The 23,551-nt window shown below is 41.1% G+C and overlaps 1 protein-coding gene across 1 annotated transcript in view; it reads right to left on the bottom strand.

The window, feature by feature from the left end:
• The window catches only part of SNX27 (sorting nexin 27), a 2,194,393-nt gene that overhangs the window by 1,199,848 nt on the left and 970,994 nt on the right, over positions 1–23,551 (bottom strand). The window lies entirely within an intron of this gene.

The following is a 23,551-nucleotide window of genomic DNA, read 5'->3' on the forward strand; positions in this document are numbered from 1 at the left end:
AGCTCTAGAGCGGATTGTTTCCTAGATTGTCTTCGTCCCCTGGAATGAGCAACAGAAGAATGGGAGGACTGCCTCAAAGCTGGGTTTTTGGGGGTAGTTCCTATGGAATCTGGGAACTGGTGACACCAGAAAATGTTTTCGCTTCTGCAACTCTTTCCCTTTTTCCTGCAGTGACTTAAGTAGTTCTGCAGAGGCAGCTCCAAAGAGTGCTGATTTATCCAAAGGAGCATCTAACAGTTTCACTTGGACATCCAAGGGGAAAGTTTGGAGTCTCAACTATGAGAACCTCCTTAATATTGAACCAGATACAGCCGATTTGGAAGATGCTTCAAGAGCATCATAGCTGCACTTGACTGAGTGTCTAGTCACCTGGGATACTGGGTTCAGAAGGGTGTCCAGCTGAGCCTTGACTGGTAAGTCAGGCATGTCAGACAGCAGAGTAGAGGCCTTGGTTAGGGAGTCCACAGCAAACTTTACCATATGAGTTTGATAATTAACTGTTCTTCTGGCCAAAGTCGAAGTATACATCTTCTTCCCTAACCTATCCATACATTTTCTATCATTATCAGTAGGAAAAAGAGAAGGTAGCTGCCTAGAAGTCTTGTCAGCTGAAACTGCAATAACTGCAGGAACTGCTGGCAGATTCTTAAAAAGATACTGCTCCTCTGCAGACACTTTGTAAAATCTGTCTAGTCTCTTGTTAGCAGGAGGCTGTGACTCTGGGCTCTGGAAGCAGCTAAGAAGGCATCCTGGAAAGCTGGTAGAAAAGGAGGGACTGCAGATGGTGAGGACTGTTCCATCTGCAGGAGTTCAAAATACCCTTTCTTGGTCTCAGAAACATCTAAGGCCTCCCATTTAAAATGCTGCCTGGAAATATCATCCCCAAAATAGAAATCTTTTCCTGGGGACTCAGGAGTGAGGGTCTCTTCATCAGGAGTAGCAAAACCTTGGGGGATTCAATCCAGGAGCAATGTGTCAGGGATTCATCTGAGGAGGAAGAGTCTTCCTCAGTTTCTTTCTGTGAAACAAGCGTTTGGCCTGAATGGGGAATCTTGGTCTGGAGTACATGAAAGGCCTTGAATACAGATTGAGAAAAGGTCTCCCAAGCCAGAGTAGGATCTTTAGCCCTATGTTTTTCCTTCGGTTTCCTTTTTAGAGAGGTGGAAGGAGCAAAAACAGCAGAAGGCATGGGTACTGACGCTGGAATGGATGGCAAGGCAGTAGAAGGCCTCTCAGATGCCACGAGCCATGGCTCCCCCCTCAACATCAGGAGTTGTTGGTTGTAAAACCTCAGTGGAGGTACTCTGGATCCTCACTGCACCAGCTTCCCCTTCGGTTCCCGGTAACAGGGAAGAATCCGAAGTCTGGAGAGATCCTGGGCTAACACTCGCCTTGAGGCTCTCACTGGATTCCTGAGGTGCAGCTTGGATGTCAGGCCTTCTTTGGCGCTCATCGGAGGTGCCCGCTCTGCCTTCCATTTCAGACACCAAGCAGTGCAGTCGCTGATTCTCCAAGTAGAAATTTAAGGCCAACAAACGGCTTCTAAGGGTTTTAGAGACAAAGGACTGGGAGATATCACAGGACTTTTAGTCATGACCTGCCCCTAGACAAAATAAATACTGATCGTGCATGTCCTTATGTGGAATTTGTCTTCCACATGTGCACTTTCCCTTCCTAGATGACATGCGTCTGAAACACGTAAAGAAGCAAGCAAAAAAAACACAAGGTTACTTATCTGAATGTGGACAGCCAGGAGTGAATGTTGAAAGTGGATGGCCAAAGTCAAACAAATGCTGTATTAATGGAGCTGGCAATCAAACGTCTGAAACACACTGCGGCAGAAAAGTTCTGAACTGGGTACATGCAGACGTCCAAGATATAGACGGTGTCAGTTTACGGCTCTTATATGCAACATCGCACATATCCCTGCTTTCAAGACTTTGGTACACTGGCAAGATGTCCGGTGCTGCAGGCAACAATTCCCTAAGGTGAAGAATACTGCAATGTGAGAAGAGAAGGACATCCATTTGTATACTTTAGAATATAATGAGTAACGATTTTAGCATTTTATCCACAGTGTTTAAATGCTAGTGCTTGTTTTACAGTTTTCTTATTGCTCTTTTTTCTTGCTAGCATTTTTATGTTTAACTGGATAGTACTTGGATAAACTCTAAAATCACAGGCCACTTTACCTCAGAGCAAGGGAGTATTCAGAGGTGCTACAAACTAACTTGGCAACCATTCTTCCCTCACTCATAACTGAATATTATCCAGAATTATAACAGGAACCCTCTAGTGTAAAGAATCTCAGCTGAGAAAGGGAGGAACCCCAACTAGGTGACTAACCCAGCTAGGAGAAGTACAAATGTCCTAAGGAGCACTGTGCTCCATATGTAAGCCCTCCAATTTCTCCTTGCAAGGATAAAAATCTTTAAAAGTTTTACATTGGTCACAGGAAAAGGAGAGGCTACCAATGAAAGTCCTTTAGAGACCAGTCTCTGACTTGTTTTGCAAATATGATAGGCTTCTGAAAAACAAAACCCTAAAACAACTTTTTTTAATGTGACAACACTAGTACATCACATGTAATATAAGTAAAGTAGAAATCCCCAAATGGGGATGGTTTACTGAAGCTTGCAAGGACTATACATTATTTGCAGAAGAAAGAAATGGAAAATGGCACAGATGACCCCCCCTTACCATTTACTGCATGGCTTCCTGTTGATGTCCTCAACATGTGAAGAAACCGATAAGTCAAAGGCAGGCATCACTTTTTTGGTTAGTCATCTTTGAGGGAAATTGGCTAGGCTTAAGTGGCTCACAGTGGCAGCTAGCCTAGTACTTAACTATGAACCTATAAACCTTGGATGTTTACAAGCAGAGCACAACGTTCTCGCTCTCTTTGTGACGGTCAGTATGAAATCTAGCAGTGAAAAGTGAGCAGGCCTCTGGTGTTGCCAGATGTTCATGGTGAGGGTCACCCATACAAAATAACTGGTATTAAGTCATAAAAGTTGTATATCATTACAGAACTCGCAACCAGGCTCAATAATGTAAAAATATTTTCAAACCAATTAGTAACTATAGCTTCCTTACCTTGTCAAAAAACATCAAAATTTGCACTCTTTCAAGCAGTGAGGAGGAGCTGGTGTTGTACCTCTCAACTGTCTAGATTTTTGTCTTTTTTTTGTCTGCTCCTCCTAAAATGTGTGTCTTCTACCAAACCACTGAGGACTGAAGTCACTAAATAATGGCATCCACTTGAATTTCAGGCTTCATATCCTTCAGAAAATCCACGCTAACACAAATTCAGTCACTCTAGCAACTAAGTTTACAACAGCAATACTCAAAATCTGTCCTTATTTTTGAGCCCTTGTCTCCCCCCCCCATTATTTTAGGCTTTGTCCAGATTTTTTGCATAAAAAGTTTGAGGTATGGTTGGTGTAATGGTTGCAAAACTCACCTTGAAGCCTCCTATATCCTACAGGAGGCCTGAGGGCCACAATCCAGCCCACCATAGCATTTTATCTGGCCCTCGGCAATCAGATGAAATGTTTGTTTTAAATTAAAACCGTGCACAGACTGAACCTTCCTAAGACTGATGTTTGTCTCCCGAAGACAAAAAGGTTGAACATCCTTGTCCTAAATGAACAATGTTCCCTGGTGGGGGCTTCCTAACACAACATAACTTGTTAAAGGTTGATAACCAGGTGCTTTCTCTGCTGCATTATGGTTTCAAACTGACCATAGTTGAGGTTTTTATGCCTTCAATATTTTACAGAACCTCCTCCTGGAAGACAAAACATTTATTATATCCCAGTAACAGAAGTGTTTCCACACAGGTCATGTGTTTAGAAGAACTTGTGTAAACACTACTTGAAAGAACCCTTACTCCTCTTGATTTAAGTAGGTGCCCTCTCTCTTCATGTCACAAGCTGATAGTAGCTGTGGAAGATTTGTGACCTGCAAAAATGTTACACTGTTACCACAATCAGATATCTCCGACTATTTGGAATTCACTATAGCACCATAGGAGCCAGTACTTGGAAATGAAACGTTTTCTGCTCCATCCTGAAATAATCCTTACAAAAGTACAGCATTTTTACAGCAAATGTTTGGTTGTGGAAGGTATATCCTAGAATTTTTTTTCCCCACATCATCATCCATTTTGATGCTCTGACCTCCAGAGGTGATCTGTCTCGCACATACTGTATTCAATGAAGGAAGATTTATTTTTTCCCTCTCTTACAGCCTGTGTTGGTGATAAAACAACTTGCCCTATTCTGGCAGGCATTATTTTCACAGCTGTGAAAAGTACTAAGGATGCAAGTCACACAACACTCAAAAGATGAGAAAAAACTTTACAAACCTTTTCTATGCTTCATCTTGCCTTCTACATAGTTTTTGCTTCATTTATTATGTATATCCTAAAAGAACCAGTCTCATATGCTTTCTTAGCTCCTATGCCTTTACTCATCCTTTTTTTACCCTTACACTTGGTCCTTTTCTCTAAAGAAAGGTATGAGTACCTTCTTTAAGTAAAGGCATCACAAGCAATGTACAACGGGAAAACCAACTGCATATTGTTTGGGGTCCACATTCCTAGCAATAGAAACTAACATTCTATTCACTTTAAGTTATTCCCCCAAGGATTTCTTTCAATGTTGCTTTTGAAAGCTATATTCCTCCAACATCAAACAACCCTGGATTCTGCTGACCAGAATGCATTACCTTGCACTTCTTTCATTATACCACACTAGCCAACTCTCCAGCCATCTGACAAGAACAAAATAATTTTACAATCCTACAAAACAGAAACAACGTAAAACTCTGTAAACCACACATAAAACAGAAGCAGTCCCTTTTGTAGAACTTACACAATACTTTAAGCGCTTTTCATCTCAGAACCAATGCCTACCCCAAACCCAGGTCACTGGATTTATTACGGAATAACATTGAAAAATTTTAATTTTTCAGTCTCTCAGTAAAATCATGCAAAAAAAAGACCAAATGTGAATCTTGTGGCACACCATAGGAGAATACTTCATTGGCAAGAAATCCCCTAAACAGCTATTGTAATTCTTTAGGTCCTGCTCCCAAATTCTATAGCTTTCCCAAACGCCTGTTCTGTCTCACTGTATCAAATGCCTTAAATATGATCACAATCACAAAAATAATGCATATGAACAGATCTTCCTCAGTCTGACTCAGTTAACAACACTGTTACTAGTTTTATTTCTACAAATATATTACTATATGTAGCACCATAAAAATTCAAATTTACTTTATTGGTATTTGTTTACCAGAAAAGTCCAACTAGACAACATGCCCCTTTTCATTTGAGGCTTGGAGAGAAACTCCACATAAAATACATGCATTAAGTTTACAAAAGGTCAAGTAGAAAGAAGTGTACAAGTCTAATAAAAACATTACCAACAATCATTGGTTAATGATTAGAAGACAATCACAGTATCAAAAATATTATTGAAGAAAACTGGGACATTGTCAAAGGAAACCATTTCCTGATTAACATCTTAGGTGAAGCCAAATCATTTGTTTATAGGAAGGCCAAGAATATTAAAAGTTTTGTTGAATTTAAACCTAGACCATGTGAGAAAAGCACTAAAAGATGTGAAACTAATTGTACATTTTGTATATTTATACAGCAAGGTGATAGTTTTTACTGCCCTTATTTAAAGAAGATCATTAAAACTAGTGCAGGGGTGACTAACACTAAAAAAGTAATTTACAGAGCACAGTGCAATTAATGTGATGCATTCTATGTAGGCAAGACTGTAAATAAACTCAAGCAAAGGATTTCATGTCATCTGTCAGAAATCTGCTCTGGATGTAAAAATAATGCGCTAGCCAAACACCTTTCTCTTCATAAAAGACACACAGGTTTTAAGTTCCAGACTCTGGATCGCATAGACATGGGTGATCCTGAAGGAGACATCCCGAATATTCTGGAGAAACATGAACTCATGTGGCAATTAAAGCTGAACTCTTTTAGAAAGCCTGGACTAAACTACTACTGTTAAATTAAAAGTGCACTGGAACTTAGAAAATTGCCACATTGTTTACATGACTAATTGTATTTTATTTTTTCTACAAATTGGTTTTAAATACCATTTTAAATCATTTGAAATTTAAGTGTATATTTTGTTTCCATCATCATACATACATATATTTTTTTATTTTTATTTTTTTCTGGTTCTCTTTTTTTTTTCCACTTTATTCAAAATGATGGTAATAACAATACTAACTAATTATACAATTATATAGGTTTTTAGGGTTCTTGTACACAGACCTGAAGAAGTCTAGAAGGACGAAAGTGATCTTTGTTAACAATAGGTTATGAAAATAGAAACTGATTTTTACATGCAAAATGTATATGTATATATTTATATATAATTTTTGATCGCAAAATGAACTAAGGTTGATATATTTCCAGCCATGTAGTATATTGCCTTGTATAAAATCACAGACTTAATAATCTACTTAATAATTTGGTTAAATAAGATGTACCATTGAAGTACATTAGGGCTATATATTATTAAGACAGCTACTAGGTAGGGCAGGACCAGCTCGAATGTCACACTGATGGGGGAAGGGATGTGAATTTAACATGTGTACCAATAGCACTGTTTTACAGCACAATAAACCACTCCCATGCCCGATAAAAAGTATATATATATATATATATATATATATATATATATATATTTAGAAAGCTTGTGAGGAAATTATTACTCTATTTTTGTTTTACTTGGATCACTTGTCTGTGTACTTAAAGGATTTTCGACTGGAAACAGACTGCCTTGCCTTGCTTGAATTACTTTCGAATACTTAGTAATGCTGTAGAATTATATATTTTCTATTATTACGTTTTAACTTGACGTGTTTACGTTCGCTACTTCTACTACTACTGTCTGATCTGATTAATATACAGTGATTAACTAGAAATATATGGACTGAAAATCTTCCACACAGAGAAGTTTCTTACACTGTTTTGTTTTTAGACCCACTACACTTTAGTGGGTTGTTTGAGACTTCGGGGATACCACGGAGATTACTTGTTTGATGTTATAGAAATGAGTACATAGTCTTAACTAGTAAACCAAAACAGAAAAGAGAAAAGAAATAAAATCAAGAACATTAACAACTAATTAGAGTTACTGCAGTACAGAAATACCTTTTTTGCACTGTACATGTTACAACATTTAAAACTGAAAGCCTTGAGTAACCTATAGCAGGGTCAAGCCATTTGGAAGAAAGTAGCTAAAAGAATAGTCCCTTTCCCAGAGTGAAAAACCCAGAAATGGGATTCCCATAAGGGAACCATAATTCAGCTTATTAAACTCGGAGGTACAACTTTAGTGACAACCACTAAAACAACTCAGAAGTAAAGATAAAAATAATTTGAGTAAAAGAACAGAGATTCTTAGAATATAAAAGCAGTGGAAGGAAATCCTCAATGGGACTTAGCTGCCAGACTTAAAGTGCCAACTGACAGTTGATCTCCCGAAACCTGCAGAGGAGTGCCATCTTTGGCAGCAAGAAAGTTCTGATTTTTTGGCACCATAATTGCTTCTTTTCTACTGCTTCCCTTACACAGGACACTAAGAGTGTGAACAAAGTGCCTTAAAACTTTGGAAATTGGTTAGCAAGTCCAATCCTGTCAGGATATGTCCCTTACATCTTAAGGATAATGCAACAGTGATCTAATTAAGTACAGTTATATAAGAAATTACCATAACAGTAGATAACCTACTGATCACTGCTGCAGTATTCCAAACAGTTGGGCTTTCACTACCAACATCTGGCTGGGGTATCAAATCCTAAATCTTTCCAGTAGCAAATATCAGACATATGACCTCAGCTCGCAAGCATTGGGGTACATAAGCTCGCAAGCATTGGGGTACATAAGCAAACAGAGTAAATCCTCAAATTATCTTTAAGCTGGCAACATGAAGACCTCAGAGAGGAATAGTAGTCAGCTAGGAGGAACATAGCAGAAAAAGAGGCCCCCCCACCCCATTAGTCCTAGGGTATAAAAGGCAAACAGCAGAGAGAAGGGAGAAAGAAACTGTTAAGAAAAGGGGGGAGAAGGCTGGGAAAGAATACTGAAACTGTGATAGAACATCTACTGTCACGATAAACTGTTACAGAACTGTACAACGTCTTGACTGAAATCGCTGTTGCAGTTGTGGATGTGTGAGAAACAAACTCAAATACCCAAGAGTGTGTGTGTCAGCCACTTCAAAGAACAGAAGGGAAATGAGAGAAGGAGTGCAGTTACATTATTTCCTGGAGACTGCTGACCACCAAAAAGCTTAACTGCTTTATAGGTGACAGCTTGGAATCTGTGCTTATATTCTGATCCTGGTGAGAGTAGGAGCAGAGTGCATTGATTCCTGACTCTTTCTGGTTGGAGTCCCTGTGATTAGCACTTGCTCTAAAAACCTGCTGGAAAGCCTTAGGAAAGCCTTAAACTGATACAAGCACTCAACTATGTTTGTTAATAAGGATAAATTAATTATAGGCACTAAACAGCCTAGAATTGCAAAGTACCTTGCCAAGGTAAGGGAGAAAAAAAAGCACCTAACCAGGCATGTCCAAGGGTCAGCTTCCGGTGATTTCTGTCCACCTGGTGAATCTGGGCATACTGGAGCAATGCAGCGATTGCCTCATGTACACAGAACCTTCTCCTCCTACCACCCAACACTACAACCTGCAAGAGATGGGCTTACATAGCCAAACTGGAAGCAAAGCTCTCTCCAGCCAAGATTGTGCTCGACAATCAAGAGGAGAAGGTTAACACCCGCACTACACCTCAAGCAACAACTAGCCCTTCAAAACCCTCGCCACCACCCACACATAGCAACACTAAACCCACATATGCAAAGGCCCTTAACATTACCCTGCCCAAGCAGCAAGAACCTCCGATACTGTAACGCAAACAAATACCAATTACAACCAAAGTGTCACATAGCTCACAACACCAGTGTGCCACCCAACAGCCCCTAAGGCAAGACAGTGTACCCAACACTTTAGTCATAGGTGACTCTATAGTCAGGCACACTGATGTCCAACTTACCAGGCTGAAGAAGAAGAAAATTACAGTCAGCTGCCTATCATGTGCCAGGATCCGCCACAACGCATGCACTCAAGTCACTCCACAACAAGTACAAATACAACGCTGTCATTGTCCCTGTTGGAGTGAATGACTTGAGAAGTATCACCCTGAACTACATGAAAACAGACATGGAACAGCTCTCCGATCATGTGACCCAGGCAGGTATGACCCTAGCCCTGAGTAGCATCCTGCCTTCACCCAGAATGATACCACAGTACAAGGACAAAATGATTGACTTCAACAATTTGCTATGCTTCTGGTGTCATTCAAAGGGGATCCAGTATATGTCTGCCTGGGACGACATGATCGACAAACTACAATGCTTTGCCAGAGATGGTCTGCACCTGTCACCTCTGGGATTTAGGTTACTGGCTAAGGCTCTTGCCACTGCTACAGTGCCTTTTTTAGGCAAGGCTCAAAGGACAAAACCACCACCGTAACAGGTACAAGTATGCAAATTCTGAAGGTAATGCTACAAGTCTAAACCTCAAAATGCCCTCTCTCGAGGCACTCCTAAAAGTGGAGAACATCAATATCTGTGCAGTAATTGAGACAAGGTTCAAGGCTCCAGACAGCACCCCTGCAATACCAGGCTACATCTCTTCAAACACTTTTCGGCCACCAAACCAGGATGAAACACTAAAGTTGGAGGAGTGTCCATATTTACCAAGGATATTCACACCTCCAGGCTAGTTGCCCAACGCAATGCATCCGAAATTCTCCAGGTACAACTAACACTAGGTACAACTGCAATCCAAATTTTAGCTTGCTAGAGATCCCCCACCATGCCCCAAGATTCTCACTACACCTTTCTAAACACACTGGAAAATATTAAGACACAACTAAACACCCTAATATTGGATGATTTCAATTACCCTGCCATTAACTGGGAAAACTACTTATGTAACACCTTTGCCCAACAGTTCTTGGAATTCATAAATTCCAATGCCCAGGATGAACTAATCCATAGACCCACCAGGGGCTCCAATATCCTGGACCTGGTCATTACCAACATGGGAAATTGATGCTCCACACCAGTGGTCAACCCCCTTGTTGGTTAGGTCTGACCATAAGCTAATCACCTTTGACATCCATATCCCACCTCTACCCACCAGTAAAGAAACATCCATAAAAAACTTCTCCAAGGCCAACTTCATGCTACTCAAGTCAAAAGTGACAAACTTCAGGACACCCATGTAGACGGAATTGAAAGTTCGACTGCCAAATCCCACACTAAAGTGCTGCACGAACACATCCACTCGTGCATGAATCATGCCATCCCAAATAGAACCAAGACACTCTCCTCCAAAAAAAGGAAGCCAATCTGGTGGCCCCTTGTCATAAACATACAACTGAAGGAAGAGAAACTGTTGCAGAAAAGAAGAAAATCCCAGGATGCAAAAAACTCCCTTACCAGCCTCAGTAAGAAGCTGAAATCCCTCAAAATCCTCCAAAGCTAGTTACAAAAATAAAATTGCCAAACATTCCATAGACAACTACAAGGCATTCTATAGCTATGTCAAGAATCTAAATGGCAATGCTCACATCTGCTGAGCTACAACAGAATGGTACTAAATATACTGATCCCAAGGACATCAAAATCCTGGCAGATCGATTCAGTGCCAACTTCACCCACTAAAGTGCCCATCTTAATACCAAAAGATTGCCAAATTCTGGTAATCACGGCCAAACATGTAAAAAACGCACTCTCCAAAGGTAATAATACATCATCCATGGGACCAGACGACATCCCGGGCTGTGTACTACGTGAACTACAAAATGAACTGGCACCTCACCTAAGTGTCATGTTTAATCATAGCCTCACCTCAGGCTTCGTGCCCACTGAGTGGCTCATAGCTACAGTTATCCCACTCCACAAGGGGGGAATCCACCTTAGATCCTGGGAACTACCATCCCATCAGTCTGACGAGTCTGATCTGCAAGGCCATGGAGTGTATTATGGAAATTATAAACAAACATTGGCAACCTTCAAACACTTCGAATCAGTCTCCAGAGCCGTGGACGATGGTAAGGTGGTCCACACAACCTATCTGCCAAAGCCTTCGACACCATCCCCCACTTTGGAATCATAGATAAACTTACTAAGCTGGGCATAAATCCCTGCATCCCTCAATGGGTTGCCAACTGACTTACTGACAGAACCACACAGTAAATGTAGCAGACTCCAAATCCAGCTCCAGACAAGTGGAGTACCTCAGAGTTCAGTCCTGGGACTGCTCTTGCTTGGCATCTATTCCTCTGAAGTACAGGCCAATACTTAGGGACTCTGGCTAACAAAGTTTGCAGATAACTGCAAACTGGGAGCAATTATTGAATCCCCAAATGATGTGGATATTCTACAAAAGGGCCTTAGAGAAACAGATGCTTGGTGCCAGAGCCATGGGCTCAAGCTCAATGCCAAGAAGTGCATAGTTATCCCCTTTGGGAAAAAACATGTACCCATGAATTACCACATAGGTGGCATTACACTAAACAGCAAAAGTGTGATAACAGACTTAGGAACACAAGTGGACAGTGGTCTCACCTTTGATAACCACATCGCCACAACAGTCAGGAAATCCTTCTATGTGGCACACCTCAACACTAAAGGCTTTTCATCCAGAAAAAAAGGTAGTCATTGTCCCACTATACCCATCCTTCATTAGACCCATCATAGAGTACAACGCCCCCATTTGGTATGTACCTCACAAGACAACTGCAACTGGAGCTGCAGAAACACCTCACTAAAAGAATCACAGGCCTAAAGCAGATGTCATATGCTGACCGACTAAAAAAACTTCAGCTATACTCTTGCATATTATCTGCTCAGAGGCGATCTCTATTTAACATGCAAGACCATGTCAAACCCAGAGCTGTGACATGCTACACTTAAAGAAATCCCAATATAATACAACCCTACACCATCACCTGAGCCTTAAGATCAACATACCAAAATCTCATAAATGTCATCAAACATAAGAATAAAGCAGGCAAATCTCTCTTTGCCTGTACAATAGCAAAAACCTGGAACTCACTTCCAAATCACATAACTTCTACAAGTTCTGCTCCACAATTTAAGAAACTACTCAAAACCCACTATTTTAACAATTGGCTGCGCCCATGTGAATCCCCAGGCTAATCCACTACATTGCAGTGATGCAAGGATTCTGCCAAAGATCACCTAGTAGTGCCTAACCTCTGAATATTTATTTTTAACTAACAATGTTTTATTCTGATGGTACTGACTTATATGTTTGTGAAGAAATGTTAAATATGTTCTTATATAATATTTATATGCATTAAGAAGACTGTGTTGTATTTTATAAAATGTATTTGTTAGCATTATTTTAAGTGGAGCTTTTCCCCCCGGGTCTCCGCTGAAAATGGACCTGTGTCCAGTTGGACTTTCCCTGTCATCAAATGTAAAATAAAATAAATCAGTAAATAAATAATCCATCAAAGCCACACGCTCCAGGTACCTAAACCTTGTCATCACAATGAACAAAACATGCTGGAGGGATAGGTTCCTGACCCAGAGACTCCCCATACTCTGGAATAGACTGCCCATACATGTCAAGCAGAGCGCCTCCTTGGCCCTCTTCAAAAGCAACCTTGACAATTGGATGGGAGATAGGAAATTTACCCCGGGGATCACGTGAGTTGCCTGATAGGAAGGGGTCCAGGGAAGTAAATATTGTGGGAAGAAATAGCCAGGGTATTGTTATGGCTAGGCTTGTACAGGCCCTAGGGCTGATAGCCTAGTACCAACCTATGAACCTATGAGAAGGGAAAGAACTGTCCAACAGGCCAGAAAGGTTGACCTGCTGAAGGCTGTTCTTGACCTGGAAAAGGCATCAGTTCTGTGGTGTTTAGTGAACATGTGCACAGAACAGGTAGCAGTTTCTGGATAGTTCTAGAATCTTCCCCTTTGTTGAAATTCCCATAAGATTCTACTGCTCTAGTCAAGTGATCCCTTGTGAAAAAGAGTAAGGGATTACCATGGTGTGGGTAATAAAAGGAAACAGACTTTGAAATCCAGCTTGCAATGACTTGTTTCGATACTGGTGGGCCCAGCTGAGAGTCCATAAAGAGACATACAGTTGATCTAGCCTATAATAACCTTAGCCTTGTCCAGACAGAATCTTAGTTGTCTGTGCACATCTAGAGAATGAACTCGGTCACCCCTATTCTGTGGACTGGGAAAGAAAGTAGGCAGATTGATGGCTTGAAATAAACGAACGTGTCAGTGAACAAAAATACCCTCCAAAAATTGTTTCAAATCCAGTTAGTAAAAACGAACAGTCTTTATTGACAAAGTAGACTCCAAGTATAAGTGCTTTCGTCTGCCAACATGCAGACTTTATCAAATACATAATCTTTCTCATTAAGCACCTTTATACACCTTTGTAATTAGGCAAATAATTAATTTTTAAAGTGAAATTACACAAATACATTTCAAACAACATTCTTACAAAATTATGAAGAATGTGATCTTGTCTCTTAAGACCTCCGCTCTGGCATCTAAAATGGGCTTTATATAGAAGCTAGTTGATTAATCCCAGGTAATTCACATGCATTTAAACGCAGTTGCCATCGCAGTTCACATTCCTCTATTTTATTGTGCCAATTACCACCTCTGGCTTTTTTCTCCACTATTTCTAAAATCCCAAATCTACAAACAGTAAATGAGGGGCAAAGTAATGTGTGTTTGTACAGGGCTTTAACATTGGCAGTTCTTATGGCGTACAAATGTTCATATATCCTTCTTCTAGGAACCCTTTCAGTTTTCCCGATGTAAAATCCATTACATCCATCACATATGCCAATGTATACCAACCCTTTGCTTCCACAATTACCCGCTGCTAATCTAATCTCTTTCAAAGGTTCACCTACCCTTACTACCTGATCTCTCAGTATGTAGACACACTGTGCACACATCCCACATGGTCTCGTACTTTTATCCAACACCTTTTTTAAGGGATGTTCCAAGAGGTGTTTGATGTTATTACCCATCTTATGGGTGAATGTTGGATGAGGCCCTAACTTCTCCAAAAGTTCATTATTAATACCCAGAATTGTCCAGTTTTTCTCTAAAATCATCCTAACTTTTAAACCAAATGGGCCAAATTGAGTCACCATAGAATGTCTAAAATTCTTTGGAATAGTACTGTCCTGAAAAACATTCTCATGTCTGTTCCCAGTATGTGTCCAAAAGTGGTTATCCAAAGTACCCAGTAGGGGGATAAACTTAGTACCCCATCCATCAAGTATCTCCAAACCCAATTCATGGGTTAGTGAATCTGGGTACTCCCGTGCCTTAAACATCTCAACTAGATTTCCCAATTCCATTCTGAAATAGTTCAAGGGGGAGCACATTCTTGCTCCCCTTATCATCTGCCCTCTAACAAGGTTCCTTTTAATGTGATAAGGATGTTGACTATTAAACCTCAGAAAACAGTTTGAATAAGTAGGTTTACGGAATACCTTGGAAGCAAATCTGTTTGAGCTGGAGATCTCTATTAATGGTTACATCTAAATAACCAATAACCACAGTCAAATACATGAGTAAATTTGAAATAAGGACATATACTGTTCATGTAATCCACAAACTGATTCACATATTGTCCATCTCTTTTTCTAAGCAATAAAAATATCGTCCAAATATCGGATGTATATAACCCATTGTTTTAAGAATTCAGAAGTGAGAACATATCTATGTTCCCACATTGCCATCACTAAATTTGCATAAATGGGGGCACAACTAGCCCCCATAGCAACTCCTTGCACTTGTTTGTAATATTAATTCACAAAAAATATAAAGTTATTCATCACTATCTGTTCCATCAATTCTGTCACAAAATTGATCATAGTATTACTCAAACTGGAATGTTGCACTAATGCTTCATTAAACAATTCTAGGCCAACCTCATGAGGAATTGAGCCAAATAGGTCCACCACACCCATTGTGGAAAAACCTTTTGTTAATTCAAAATATTCATCCTTAATTCTAGTCAAAAAATCCCAGGAATCTACAATCACCTGGCTGAAAGAAGGAAGGATTTTCTTTACCAAATGGTCCACAAATACCCCCATAGCATAGGTCGAGCTGTTGTGCCCAGCTACTATTAATCTATATGGTGGGTGATGAATTTGTGGACCTTAGGGATACCGAACACTGTCGGGATGGTAGGGTATTCATTCTGCAAAAAATTGTACAATTCTTCATTAATCACCCCTTGATATAAATTGTCCTCTAAATATAACTGTAACCTCCTATGTGCTACATGTATCTCATTCAGTGACACACTAGTATATTTATTGGTGTCCTGCAACAAAAGTGTAAGGTCATTCACATAATCGATCTGATCTACCAACACCACCCCACCCCCTTTATCCGGTTTCATAGAACGAACAGTATCAGATGTCCTCAAGTTTTTTTAGTAGTATCGCCTCTTCTTTGGAAATATTATAAAATCTATTTTTGTGTTTAGAATGTTCTTGAAAATTTTCTTTAGAACAAATTTGTTCAAAATATTGCAACATAGGGTGGAGTATGGGATTAAATGTGCTCTTTTTCTTAAATTCCTTATTAAAACATGTTTCCACAATGTCACCTTGAAAAAATAATTGAAAATTTAGCTTCCTTATGTATAATTTGAGTTCAAGAAACACATTAGATATATCCGGGGTGTTAGTTGGTACAAACTTAAATCCCCTTTCAAATAACTTAAAATGCTCTTTCCCTACTGTCTCCGCTGTATAATTAAAGATGTTAAAACCATTGTAGCTAAGCAATTTACCTTCAAAACTGGAAATAATGGAATGTGAATCTTGAAAATTTACTAGTAATGATTCTGGTTCCTTTTGTTCCAGTATGTCTTCCTCTCCCTTGGAATCCTGCCCCTTGAACTCGGTTGATTCCCTAAAAAAATTCTGTCTATTCCTATTCTGATTGTAAATACGTTCCGATCTACGGAGTGATGGGTAATCATCTAATACCTCATCCACATCTATGTGGTTAAATTCAAAATTGATGTCACCCCTTTCAACATCCCTAATATCAAGTCTATTGTTCATGCCATTAGTAGTATCTTGGTTTATATTATTAGGTGGCCCATAATAACCTTTAGGTAGTATGTAGGCTTCCTTGTGTCTATATTCCATTTCATCCCTCCTAAATTTCTTTTGTTTCCTAGCAATGTTGTCCTTCACTTGCCCCTCTATTTTTACAAAAATATTATCTTACTTTGTCATCATGTTATTAAAATTAACATCATTTAAAACATTATTTAAAATGTTCACTTCATCAAATAAGGCTTTCACTTTATTGTTCAATTTAATAATGAAATGTAACAGTTCAATTCCATGCCGGTCAAACATGGATAAAAGTTTGTCAAGTTCCTGCTGGACCAAGATGGCTTACTTGAGTGACATTTCATTTACCACTTTCTTGAAAGAGGGGTTGACCCTCAGAGAGAGACACTGTCCTAAGGGAAAATCAGAATGGGAGGAACGGACATAAGTTTCTTAGTTCCAAACAAATGTGTTTTCACTGCTGGCGTGCACCCAGAGTACCAAAGCTTAAACCTTTCCAGCAGCACGTCATACTTATAACTACTCGCAAGCACTGGGGTATATAAGCAGACATATGAGAGTAAATCCTCAGACTGTCTCCAAGCCAGCAGCTTAAAGACCTCTGACAGAGAAGTAATCAGCTAGGAGGGGCATAGCAGATGGGACAGCCAGTAAAAAAACTGTTTACCACATATACAATTTGAGAGAAGCAGCAGCAGCTGGTTCAAAGGGAGGCAGAGTGAACTTTTCCAGAATAAAACTTAAGTCGCAGGGGGAGGCACAGGTTCTCTCAAATGATTTAAGTGCATAACCCCTTTTAAAAATTGCATGACCTTAAGCCTCATCGTAAAAGGCGGATTGAGGGGAAGACTGACCAAAATGGTTGAAAGGTGGACTTTAATGTAAGAAACCAGACTGCTTTTCATGAGCTCACACTAAAAGGATAATACAAGTGGAAGCTCTTATCTTACAGGGTCCTGATTACTTTCTTGACACCATATTGAAAACCTTTTCCTTTTGGCTATGTAGGATTTTCGTATGGTAGTTTCCTTGCTTCCCAGAGAACCCAGAACACATTTTCAGAAAACTGATGTCTGGAAGGGATCAAAATCCTATTGTCCACAGGCTTAATTTAAGGTATTATAGGTTGAGGTGAAGCAATGAACCCTTCTTTTGTGCAATCAAGTCCACTTTTTGCAGTAGCTTGAAGTGATTGCTCCTGGCTATGTGATAGAGAAGATGTAACCAATGCTTCCACGGTCAAAAGATAATACAGGATGTGGAGGGAAGGCATAAAGAAATTCTCCTGTCTATGGGAAGGATAATGCATCTGTCCTCCAAGCTGAGGGGCAGGGAGACCTGGTGCAAAAGAGGGGGAGCGTGTTTTGCTCTACAAGGTAAATAAGTCTACTTGTGGTGTTCCCCACCTGTGGACTGTCGACAAAGACCTTTTTGTTGATCATCTATTCATGGGGGTCTTCAATGAACCAGATGAAGAGAGTCTGCCACGACACTGTCCTGGAATGGGATGGGATCTATACTGCTTATAGAGACGTACTTACCTTGATGGCTAGGGTCCCAAGCAATCTGAACCAATCTGCATAAAGTACAGTTGGGTACACTTACCACAAATGTAGATGTTCGAGTGTATTCACTGTTGCAGTCATTACATTTGGGTTATCTGTTGCAGGTAGCCCTCAGTCGGTCTGATTAACAAAGTCTTGGGTCCTGCGTCAGTTGCTGTCCCTTCTTCCATGACGTCAGGTTGTCAGGGGTATAAAACATGCAGCTGACGCCATTACATCAGTTTTTCTTGCCCAGGATGTCAGGTGCCCCCCTAATGGGAAGCAATTAAATATAAAAATACAATGACAGACCTCAAACAAAAAAGCAAATACACCAAAAAGCTTTTAGACATAGTGAAGGAAAGCAGAAGTATAGCCAAAAGAATTTAGGGGGCTGGAGGGAGGGTAACCAGGACTGCAACAGTGAATACACTCGAACATCTACATGTATGGTAAGTGTACACACAACTGTACTATGTTCTTAGTGTTTCACTGTTGCAGTCATTACATTTGGGTAGATTCCCAAAGCTATGGTTGGGAGGAGGAATTTAGATAGCATTAGGACCAGCTATAAGGCTGCAGTAGCAAACTCTGGATTTAGAGAAAAATGACAAATTATAATTCTTGATGAAAGTATGTACAGATCTCCAGGTAGCAGCTCCTAGGATGTCCCTGGTAGGGACGCCTCTGAGAAAGGCTGCAGAGGTAGATGCAGCCCTGGTGGAGTGAGGTCTGATTCCCTGTGGGATAGGATTTCCGTGGTGCTTATAGCAAAAATGAATGCAATGGCCTATCCATTTAGAAATGGTTTGCTTTGAAATAGCCTTCCCCTCTGCCCCTGCGGCAAATGCCACCAGCAATTGTTCAGATTTCCTTTGAGGTTTAGTCCTGTCCAAGTAGAATCACGTTTTCTGTGCACATCTAAGGAATGCAGTATCCCGTTCCCCTTTGTTCTGTGGATTGGGAAAGAAGGATGGCAAATGAATGGACTGATTAAGAACCACACTGGATACCACCTTGGACATGAAGGATGGGTTGGTCCTGAGGGACACCCTGTCTGCATGAAAGATGATGAAAAGGCTCCACTGCCACAAGGGCCTGTAATTCATATACCCTTCATGCTGAAGTGATTGCTAAAAGGAAAGCTGTTTTCCAAGAAAGAAATTTTAAGTCTGCAGTAGGAGCTGGCTCGAAAGGAGGTAGAGTGAGTTTTTCCAAAACAAAGTTAAAATCCCAGGCTGGGGTTGGTGCTCTCCTGGGTGGTCTCAAATTTTTGGCCCCTCTGAGGAACTGCTTGAGCAGTGGATGAGAGAAGAGGGGAGGTTCGGTGTTATAATGAGCTGAAATGGCTGAGGCGTGAATTTTGATGCAGGAAAAAGACAGGCCCTTGTGAAGCATCTCAGTTAAGTATTGTAAAATCTGAGGTAAATTGGGCGCTGCTGTGCTCATCCCTTGAGACTGGTTCCAGGCACAGAATCTTTTCCATTTTTCAGCATAAGATTTTCTAGTACTAGGCCCTCCTTGCCTCTAAAATGATATCCATCACAGGTTTACTGAGGGATGGTAAAGGAGAGATTAGGTAATTAGCCAGGCTGCTAGGTACAGTGTTAGAAGCTGAGGGTGCAGAATCTGGTTCTCCTGCTGAGACAACAATGAAGGTGTCTGAGGCAGGTGCCATGGGGAAAACTGTGACACACTGCACAAGAGGGGGTACACTAGTGTTGGCGCAGCCAGTCTGGAGCAATCAAAATCATCCTTGGTTTGTCCTGTTTGATTTTTAGCAGTATTTGGAGAGCAGAGGCAGAGGGGGAAAGGCATAGACTGATAGTTTTTTCCAGTTGAAGGATAGAGCATCCACTTTCCAGGCTTGTTTGTGGGGACTCCTTGTGCAAAATTTGTCTAATTGCTAATTCTGGGGAGAGGCAAACAGGTCTATATCTGGGCTCCCCCATTTGCTTGTCAACATTTTGAAAATCCTTGGTTCCAGTTTCCACTCGTCTGGCTCAATGAGGTTTCTGCTTAGTCCGTCTGTCAGTGTATTTAATTTTCCTGGCAGGAATTGAGCTTGTAGGTGCACTTGGTAGCCCAAGGCTGTGTTCCACAATGCCATGGCTAGTCTGCAGAGGGGGTAGGAATGTGTACCCCCTGCTTATGTACTACATAACAGTGGGGGTGTCAGTCTTTACCATTAGTTGTCCTGGAAAAATGTAGTCCTTGAAGACTGTCAGAGCATTCTGTACAGCTAACATTTATTTTTGAATGATATGCAGGTGCATTTGACTTGGGTTCCATTTGCCCTGAATGCACTTCCCTGCCAGGTGAACCCCCCATGCATAGTCTGATGCATCTGTTAAGGTTTGGGCGGCAGGGGGTGGTGTGAAAAGTAGTCCCTTGTTTTGGTGACAGGCCTCTGCCCACCAAAGGAACTCTAGGCGTAGGCAAGGTATGATAGGAATCATTGCTTCTAGATTATGAGAATGTTGACACCATAGGCTTTTTAGATACCACTGTAGTTTCCTCATATGCAGTCTTGCATATGGAATTAGAAGAATGCACAAGGCCATGAACCCCAAGGCTTGCACTATTTGTCTTGCAGATAGCAGGGTTTTTGTGGCCACTTGTTTGAAAAGTAGGTTGTCAAATGAATTTGTTTCTCTGGCATGAGGAAAGCCATCTGGGAAGTTGTATTCAAAAGGCTTGCACTATTTGTCTTGCAGATAGCAGGGTTTTTGTGGCCACTTGTTTGAAAAGTAGGTTGTCAAATGAATTTGTTTCTCTGGCATGAGGAAAGCCATCTGGGAAGTTGTATTCAAGCTTGCTCCCAGGAATATAATTTGTTGACAGGGAAAGTACAGTTTTGTACCTACCATAAATGTAGATATTCGAGTGTTCCCCCTGCTGCAGTCATCACACTTGGCTTATCCTGTCGTCAGGCGGTCCCGCAGTCAGCCTGAGTTCCAAAGTCTTGGTCCGGCGTCGGCTGCTGTCGCTTCTTCCCTGACGTCAGTGAGCCAGGGGTATACAAGAGGCATCCCACGCCATTTTCTTCAGTTTTACTTGCCCCAGATGTCAGGTGCCCCCAATAGGTAGGCAATATGTATATATATTGATATATAAAAAAGTACATATAAAAATAAAACAATACCTTCAGGCACAAGCAAATACACCACAGAGGTTGTATAGGATAGAGTGGTATAGATAAGTCCAGCTAGTTCAGAGGGGATGGAGGGAGGGTAACCTGGACTGCAGCAGGGTGAGCACTCTAACATCTACATTTATGGTAGGTACAAAACTGTACTATGTTCATCGTGTTACCCTGCTGCAGTCATCACACTTGGGTTGAATCCCAAAGCTAAGGATGGGTGGTGGAGTTAAACAGGGTTAGAAGAAGCTAGTAGGCCCTGCAAAACTGCAGTGGCAAAACCAGCTCTAGTCTTAGAATATAGAGGTAAGTGATAGTGTTTGGTGAAGGTGTGCACTGAACTCCAAGTTGCAGCTTCCAGAATATCCTTGGTTGGCACCCCCCTGAGAAAGGCTGCTGATGTAGCTGTAGCCCTGGTGGAGTGGGACCTAATGTTAGCAGGTACCGGTTTCCCATGATGCATGTAGCAGAAACGTATGCAATGTCCTATCCATTTTGAAATGGTCTGTTTTGAGATAGCTTTTCCTTGTGATCCTGCAGCATAGGCTACAAAGAGCTTGTCAGATTTTCTGAAAGCCTTAGTTTTATCCAAGTAGTAATGTAATTGCCTGTGAATGTCCAAAGAGTGCAGGAGTTTTTCTCCTTTGTTCTGGGGATTTGGGAAAAATGTGGGCAAATGAATGGTTTGGTTTAGGGCCAAACTGGATACCACCTTTGGTATAAAGGATGGGTTAGTTCATAGAGAGACTCTGTCTTGATGAAAAATGAGGAAGGGCTCCACTGCCATTAGTGCCTGTAGCTCTGAGACTCTTTTAGCTGAAGTTACTGCTAGTAGCAGGGCAGTTTTCCATGAAAGAAATTTTAAATCAGCTGAAAAAGCTGGTTCAAATGGCGGCAGTGTAAGCTTTTCCTGAACAAAGTTGAGATCCCAAGTAGGTGTTGGTGCTCTCCTGGGCGGTCTTATGTTTTTAGCCCCTCTGATGTACTGTCTTAGGAGTGGATGTGAAAATAAAGGAGGATCCGTGTTGTATTGAGCTGAAATTGCTGAGGCGTGGATCTTAATAATGAAAAGGAAAGTCCTTTGTGCAACATCTGTTAAATATTGTAGAATCTGAGGAATGTTTGGATCAAGGGGATTTTGGCCTTTAGCCTGGTTCCAGATGCAAACTCTTTTCCATTTGTCTGAATAGGTTTTCCTGGTGCTGGGCCTCCTGGACTCCAGAATGACATCCATAACAGCTTTGGATAGAGGTGTTGGCTGGTTGTTTAGGTAATTTGCCATGCAGCCAGGTTTAAAGTCTTGAGCTGGCTGTGTAGAATCTGATTGTCTCGCTGGGTGAGCAGGTGAGGAATTTGTGGTAAAATCCATGGTGGGCCGTGGGCCATGTTCCTTAGAATTGGATACCAGTGCTGACGTGGCCAGTCTGGTGCAATGAGTATCATTTGTGGCCTCTCTAATCTGACTTTCAGCAGTACCTTTGCTAGAAGAGGCAGTGGAGGAAAGGCATACACTATTAATGTTTTCCAACTGAATGAGAGGGCGCCCACTTTCCAAGCTTGTGGATGGAATGTCCTTGTGCAAAATTTTTGAAGTTGGTAGTTTTGGGGGTTGGCAAACAGATCTTTGTCTGGGCGTCCCCATTTTTGAGTTATCATAGCAAATACTTGTGGATCTAGTTTCCACTCGTGGGGATCCATGATGTTTCTGCTTAGGTCGTCTGCCAATATGTTTTTCTTTCCTGGCAGGAATTGTGCTTGTAACTGAACCTGGTAAGACAGTGCTGTGCTCCACAAGGTCATTGCTTGCCTACATAGAGGGTAGGAATGTGTGCCCCCTTGTTTATGTACCACATTACAGTGGTATTGTCCGTCTTTATTATTTGCTGCCCTGGGTGTAAGAGGTCCTTGAAAGCTGTTAGGGCATTCTGTACTGCTAGCATTTCTTTTGGATTGATATGCAGATACCTTTCATCTGTAGTCCATTTGCCCTGAATGCATTGTCCTGCCATGTGTGCTCCCCAGGCATAGTCAGATGCATCTGTTGTCATAGTTTGCCTGGCTGTGGGTAAGGTGAAAGGCTGACCCTTGTTGAGGTGACATGCCTGTGCCCACCATAGAAACTCCTGTTGAAGGCAGGGAATGAGTGGTACCATTGTTTCCAAGCTGTGGCTGTGCTGAGTCCATACACTTTTCAGGAACCATTGTAATTTCCTCATATGCAGTTTTGCAAATGGTACTAGTAGTATGCAAGATGCCATGAATCTCAAGGCCTGCAGAATTTTTCTTGCAGGGAGTTGAGTCTTTGTTGCCATTATTTTGAAGTATTGAGTCAGCTGTTGTTGCTTGTCTGGCATGAGATAAGCCAACTGGGCCGTTGTATTCAAGCTGGCACCCAGGAATATTATGTTTTGTGAGGGCACTAGTTTTGATTTTTCATTTACTGTGTACCCTAGGCAACTTAGAAGGTGTTTGACAAATGCCAGATGCTTTAAAAGAATGTCCTTGCTTTCTGCTTGAATAAGGAAGTCGTCCAGGTATGGGTATATTTGAATTCCTCTGTCTGCAGTATGCAATTACTGGTGCCAGGCATTTTGTGAAGACCCTGGGTGCAGTAGATAAGCCAAAGGGCAG

Source organism: Protopterus annectens, chromosome 8.part0 (assembly GCF_019279795.1).
Source record: "Protopterus annectens isolate FY-2018-M chromosome 8.part0, PAN1.0, whole genome shotgun sequence".
In the NCBI taxonomy this organism is placed as follows: domain Eukaryota; kingdom Metazoa; phylum Chordata; order Ceratodontiformes; family Protopteridae; genus Protopterus; species Protopterus annectens.